We start from the raw sequence: 7,465 nt of genomic DNA on the forward strand, positions 1-7,465 counted from the left end.
CAAAAAAAAAAAAAAAAAAGCCAAGAGAAGTGGATCAAGGATGTATTGAAGCCCCGCATGACTTTCTGAGAAGTGGAACCCTTTTTCCCTCCAAAATGAGTCTATAAATAAAAGGTACGGTCGAAACCGCGGGCGGCAGCGCGTGCCGTGACTTATGACTTTGGACTTTGGCGAGGAGAGGAGAGGAGAGGGCATGCTGCATCGAACTGGAGGTGAGGCAAGCTCCGCTCGTCTGTATGGCTATCCAGGAAGCGGGACGGCGAGGTCTCATACTCTCATCGCGATGGATGGATCCAGCAGGTACGTTCCTACCTATCTTCTGTTTCTGCCGTCTTTTCTCTTAGTTCCATGGCTCAGCTGGCCGCTAGGGAGTAGAAGCTGCAAAGGAATTTTCTTTTCTTCTCGCTCGCAAGAAAAGGAGGCTGTGGCGAGGGATGTACTTTGGCGAGGAGAGGAGAGGAGAGGAGATGGCATGCTGCATCGCAGAGGTGAGGCGAGCACCGTCCGTATCTATGGCTATACGGGAGGCGGGACGGCGAGGTCTTATCGTGATGGACTGTCTTCTCCGGATTGCTGTAAACAAAGGATTAGAGCATTATAAGCATAGTAACAGAATTAAGGGAAGAAGTTATTAGTAACGAAGAAAACAAGGAAAACCACCGAGAAGCTCGCCCGTGATTAGCTTCTTAATTGACTAGGATTCCACCCCATAATCAATCTCCCCACCGTTGCAATTATAGGGCACGCCAAGTCAGCAATCCGTGTAAATCTTCATCCCATCCGTCCATATGTGAGCAGCTAACCAAGAGAAAAAAAAGGATGAATTGAAGCCCGCTTGATTCCTTAGAAGTGGAACCCCTTTTCCCTCCAAAGTTAGTCTACAAATAGAAGGCACGGTCGAAACCGCGGGCGGCAGCGCGTGCCGTGACTTATGACTTTGGACTTTGGCGAGGAGAGGAGAGGAGAGGGCATGCTGCATCGAACTGGAGGTGAGGCAAGCTCCGCTCGTCTGTATGGCTATCCAGGAAGCGGGACGGCGAGGTCTCATACTCTCATCGCGATGGATGGATCCAGCAGGTACGTTCCTACCTATCTTCTGTTTCTGCCGTCTTTTCTCTTAGTTCCATGGCTCAGCTGGCCGCTAGGGAGTAGAAGTTGCAAAGGAATTTTCTTTTCTTCTCGCTCGCAAGAAAAGGAGGCTGTGGTGAGGGATGTACTTTGGCGAGGAGAGGAGAGGAGAGGAGATGGCATGCTGCATCGCAGAGGTGAGGCGAGCACCGTCCGTATCTATGGCTATACAGGAGGCGGGACGGCGAGGTCTTATCGTGATGGATGGATCCAGCAGGTACGTGACTCACTGTCTTCTCCGGATTGCTGTAAACAAAGGATTAGAGCATTATAAGCATAGTAGCATACCATAAGCTCACAAGAATCCATCAAGAAACAGAATTAAGGGAAGAAGTTATTAGTAACGAAGAAAACAAGGAAAACCACCGAGAAGCTCGCCCGTGATTAGCTTCTTAATTGACTAGGATTCCACCCCATAATCAATCTCCCCACCGTTGCAATTACAGGGCACGCCAAGTCAGCAATCCATGTGAATCTTCATCCCATCCGTCCATATGTGAGCAGCTAACCAAGAGAAAAAAAAGGATGAATTGAAGCCCGCTTGATTCCTTAGAAGTGGAACCCCTTTTCCCTCCAAAGTTAGTCTACAAATAGAAGGCACGGTCGAAACCGCGGGCGGCAGCGCGTGCCGTGACTTATGACTTTGGACTTTGGCGAGGAGAGGAGAGGAGAGGGCATGCTGCATCGAACTGGAGGTGAGGCAAGCACTGTATGGCTATCCGGGAGGCGGGATGGTGATGTCTCATCGTGATGGATGGATCCAGCAGGTACGTGACTCCATGTCATCTATTGAGAAACATGGCTCAGCTGGCCGCAAGGGAGTAGAAGTTGCAAAGGATTTGTCGCCAGAGCGTGCAATCCATGGCCGCCTCCGTGGGGTGTCGCCGATGCTAGAAGATGGAGCCACGACAGATACCCGCTGGGACGCCGGTGTCACCGCTGCCGTTTCCCTTGGCAAATTGGCAGCCCCAATTCTCCCGTTCCGATTAGGAGACATGAGGCAAACAGGGTAGCAACGATTAGTTCATCCGTTTCAACGGAAACATATAGTAATTTAATCAGTCGATACACAATCACAGAATGGGTTAATGCAATTGCATGCAACAATTGTTATCTAATCGATCTATGGAGATCAATTTTCTTTCTGATGTGTGTCCTAGCACAGCGCATGCTCTTTCTTCTTGGATGGCCAATTTCTCCAACGGAGACCAACGCCCTTGTCCATGACTTCGCTTCGCCGGACATAGTGGCAATGCTTTAGATATTTGAATTGGCATATATACATGCAAATGTGTGAATGTTAGAAGTTTATGGAACTCCATTACAATTTTGAATTGTTGGATCTCACAGCAAAAAATCCGTTCTCTACGAGTATGGTGGAGACATTAGGATTCCTTAAACCAAACCTTCTTCACATCCTCATAGAATATTCAAATTGGAAGAAATACTTCCTTGCAAAAATACTAAAATATCAAGTATGGGTAACTTGATAATCTTACTCTACAATGTTCACATTGAATCTCCGCCCTTCAAAGCGAAAGGGATTACTACATATCAATCATTATTCAGTACTTCCTTAATTGTTTAGTCGTATCACAAGATGTAATTTTACCATGTGATATTATCCTCAAGCAACCGAGAGAGAAGATCTTAACACCATGTATTTTGATTTAATTTACTTAGTTAAAGTATAAAATAAGATGCATCAGATATTGCTATCCAAAGGGAAATATGTATGGTGATATAAAAATTGCAAGTTCTTACTTCCTTTTACCGGTTTATCAAAAGTACTATCCACGTGAGCAACAAAAGCTTTGCGAGGCTACCACAAGAGATGTCGAGCCAAAGCCCGTAAGGAAATAAAAAAATGGTCTTTGTGAGGAGAACTAATTTATATAGAAAACTAAACTAAACAAGGGTTCATGGCTGTACCTTAGGCGAGGTGGGCTCACTTAGCGCCACCGTTATTAGAGCTAGAGTTGGAGAACTCCTCCTCGGATCCATCCACCTTCTGCACCGCCACCATCTATCGACATTAGCCAAATCCAGGGGACAGTCGCCGATGAAGGTCCATAGGTCCGTCTGACACAATGCCTCTTGTGGCGGCATCCATCTCAAACTGGTATGCTGAGGATGATGTACCGGTGCTACCCCGCCTTGTGCTCACGACGCTCGGTGTCATTGCACTAGGAGGCGGTGCTAGAGAGGAGGAGCCCAAATTCTGTATCCAAATCCACCACCTACTCCATCCCTGAGGATAGTGATGAGACCGATGCCGCGAACTACATGGCTTGCCTCTGATGGTGCTCAAGGTAGGATCAAGTGGTGAGGGAGGGGCTGACACGGTGGCGGCGGGTACTGTGTGGCAGCGGCTCGGGCATTATCGAAGAGACGGGACTGAGCAATATGAAAGAGTGTGAGGGGGGAGGATTGGAGATTCTAGGGTCGTGAGTGACTCAGAGGACATGAGTAGGTGTTTTATAGGCCAAATATGTGGGCTTTTGGGCTGCATATATTTCGCAACAGTCAAATACAAATCAGTGCTGCCAAGGAGACCTAAATCAGTGCTCGGTCTTCCTAGGCCTCATTAGCGACGCTATAATATATTTAACCGTGGGCTTTTTCACTGCCATTGTTGATGTATCATTGGTATCGGTTTGTACTAGTGAAATTATTGTAAATTTAAATTTTATTTGATGAAGTAAAAAAATGAAAATTAATTTTCAAATATATTCACAAATATATAAAATTTACATTGCATAATTTAGATTTTGCATTTTCATTGCAGTTCTATGCAATGATGATGTTTGCTTTTTAATTCACCACATTTGCCGTTCTGCGCAGCCTATAAATTGAATGATCTTGGAACTTTGTAGATTTTGATGTAAATATGTGAATGTTAGAAGTTTTCAAAAGCCATTACAATTTCGAATAGTTGAAACTCAAAGCCAAAAATCCGATCTCGATGGGTATGGTGTCATTATGTGATTCCTTAAGGAAAACCTTCTACGCATCCTCATAGGAACATTCAAAATTAAAATGAATATATTCTTACAAAAAATACTGAAAATATCTAACATTATGGTCACTTGATAATCTTAGTCTGCAATCTTCACATTTTTCTCCAGCCTTCAAAACTGAAGGGCTTAACTATATATCAATCATTTTTCGGTCTCTTGTGTGTTTAGTCGTATCACCAAATGCAATTTTGCCGCATTATATATATTGTATCCTCAAGCAACCGGGAGAGACGATCGTAAGACCATGTCTTTTGCTTTAATTGCCTGAGTTCAAATAGAAAAGAAGATACATCAGATATTGTTGCCCAAAGGAAAAATGTATGGTCACATAAAAGTTGCAAGTTCTTACTTCTTTTTCCCAGTTTATTGAAAGTACGATCCACACGAGCAACAAAAGCTTTGTGAGACTACCACAAACTATGCCGAGCCAAAGACCCTGTTGAAAGCACGACAAAATTGGTATTTGATATGTATTCATGCAGCCAGTGAAGCAAGAAGTTAATTTTTGTGTGTTTTTGATATAAAGAAAGCAAACAAGACAGAAAATAAAGTAAAATAAAGCAAGACAATAAACAAAGTAAAGAGATTGGATGTGAGAGACTCCCCTTGCTGCGTGTCTTGATCTCCCCGACAACGGCGCCAGAAAAAGAGCTTGATAACGCGTGAAGCACACGTCCGTTAGGAACCCCAAGAGGAAGGTGTGATGCGTACAGCAGTAAGTTTTCCCTCAGTAAGAAACCAAGGTTATCGAACCAGTAGGAGATGAAGGCCACGTGAAGGTTGTTGGTGAAGGAGTGTAGTGCGGCGCAACACCAGGGATTCCGGCGCCGACGTGGAACCTGCACAACACAATCAAAATACTTTGCCCCAACTTAACAGTGAGGTTGTCAATCTCACCGGTTTGCTGTAAACAAAGGATTAAACGTTGGTGTGGAGAATGATGTTTGTTTGCAAAAAACAGCAGGGAACAATGATTGCAGTAGATTGTATTTCAGATGTAAAAGAATGGATCGGGGTCCACAGTTCAATAGTGGTGTCTCTCCAATAAGATAAATAGCATGTTGGGTGAACAAATTACAGTTGGGCAATTGACAAATATAGAGGGCATAACAATGCTCATACATATCATGATGACTAATATGAGATTTATTTAGGGCATTACGACAAAGAACATAGACCGCTATCCAGCATGCATCTATGCCTAAAAAGTCCACCTTCGGGTTAGCATCCGCACCCCTTCCAGTATTAAGTTGCAAACAACAGACAATTGCATTAAGTACTGTGCGTAATGTAATCAACACAAATATCCTTAGACAAAGCATTGATGTTTTATCCCTAGTGGCAACAGCACATCCATAACCTTAGAACTTTCGTCACATCGTCCTGCATTCAATGGAGGCATGAACCCACTATCGAGCATAAATACTCCCTCTTGGAGTTACAAGTATCAACTTGGCCAGAGCCTCTACTAGCAACGGAGAGCATGCAAGATCATAAACAACACATATATGATAGAATAATCAACTTGACATAGTATTCCATATTCATCGGATCCCAACAAACACAACATGTAGCATTACAAATAGACGATCATTATCATGTTAGGCAGCTCACAAGATCTAAACATGATAGCACAAGAGGAGAAGACAACCATCTAGCTACTGCTATGGACCCATAGTCCAACGATGAACTACTCACGCATCAATCCGGAGGCGGGCATGATGATGTAGAGTCCTCCGGTGATGATTCCCCTCTCCGGCAGGGTGCCGGAGGCGATCTCCTGAATCCCCCGAGATGGGATTGGCGGCGGCGGCGTCACAGTATCTTTTCTCGTATCGTGGCTCTCGGTACTAGGGTTTTCGCGACGGAGAGAATAAATAGGCGAAGGGGCAGAGTCGGGGGGCGGCAGAGGGGCCCACCCCATAGGCCGGCGCGGCCAGGGGCCCCACCGTGCCGCCTTGTGGGGTGGCCGCCTCGCGTCCCCTCTTCGTCTCCTCTTCGGACTTCTGGAAGGCTCCGTGAAAAATAAGACCGTGGGCTTTTGTTTCGTCCAATTCCGAGAATATTTCTTGTGTAAGATTTCTGAAACCAAAAACAGCAGAAAACAGGAACTGGCGCTTCGGCATCTTGTTAATAGGTTAGTGCCGGAAAATGCATCAAAATGATATAAAGTGTATATAAAACATGTGAGTATTGTCATAAAACAAGCATGGAACATAAGAAATTATAGATACGTTTGAGACGTATCATGGTGTCGAGGCGAGGTTGATGTGATCGCGGAGGCTGCAACAACCGAGATGAACATGGAAGAGGTGGCACCAATGGTAAAAGTTATGCTTGGAGAAATCGAGGACGATCGGGACGAACGGAGAGACGTCGGCGATCGTGTCGGCTAGGGTAAGTTGTGTGGGCTGTGAATTTTGTTGGGGATTTTGGTGGAGAGTAGAGGTAGAGGAAGAAGATAGATCGGCGCAGGCGGCGCGCGCCTCGACCGCGTCCAGAGTGGACGCGTCGGCGGCGGCGGAGTGGGCGGAGCCATCTAGGTGCGGAAAACCTAGGGGTCTGATACCATGATAGTTTGAGAGAATAATAACTTGTGTTGATTTAGATAATATTACAATGTTTATATAGAAGAGAGGAGGGGGGGTCGGCCGGCCTAGGGTTAGACCCAAACCGAGTTAAGCTAGTGTCCTAACACAACACAAAACAAACTCTAATACGAAGTAAGTATATATGAGAGTTTTTCCCTAGCTTGCTGAATAAGTGTCTTAATCAAAAGCAGGTCCTTCATCAAATTGCGTGGAATTCAATGGATGTCTCAACAAACGCCTTACAATGGACTTAGCCACCCATTATAAAATGTGAAATAAACGATTACTTTTGTTCGTCGAGGTGAAAGAACAACAATATATATATAATTGACTGATTAGCATCTGTCAAGAGATATCTTTTTATACGATCGATTAGTGCAAATTTCTAGTCTACTCAATATCCATCTACCATTTTTAGGTGTTCTACTCTTTAGGTGTTCATTTTTTAGGTGTTCTGACTACATGTAAATCACGGGTAACTACATGAAAATCTAACTACATATATGCACCAAAGGAAGTACCAGCTGTCTTGACTATAATATATACACCTAATACTCTGCTTTGGACCAAACCGAAATATGAATGGAGAGAATATAAACAACGATAATCTACTGCTAATGCCATCAGATTCAGAGATAAGAATCTTGGTCTTCCTTGATGTCGGTGGGTAGGTCGATGCATGCCTACCACACGAACCACTTGGGGCATCTCCCACTTTGTTGTACG

The sequence above is a fragment of the Lolium rigidum genome, chromosome 6, assembly GCF_022539505.1.
Source record: "Lolium rigidum isolate FL_2022 chromosome 6, APGP_CSIRO_Lrig_0.1, whole genome shotgun sequence".
Taxonomy (NCBI): Eukaryota; Viridiplantae; Streptophyta; class Magnoliopsida; order Poales; family Poaceae; genus Lolium; species Lolium rigidum.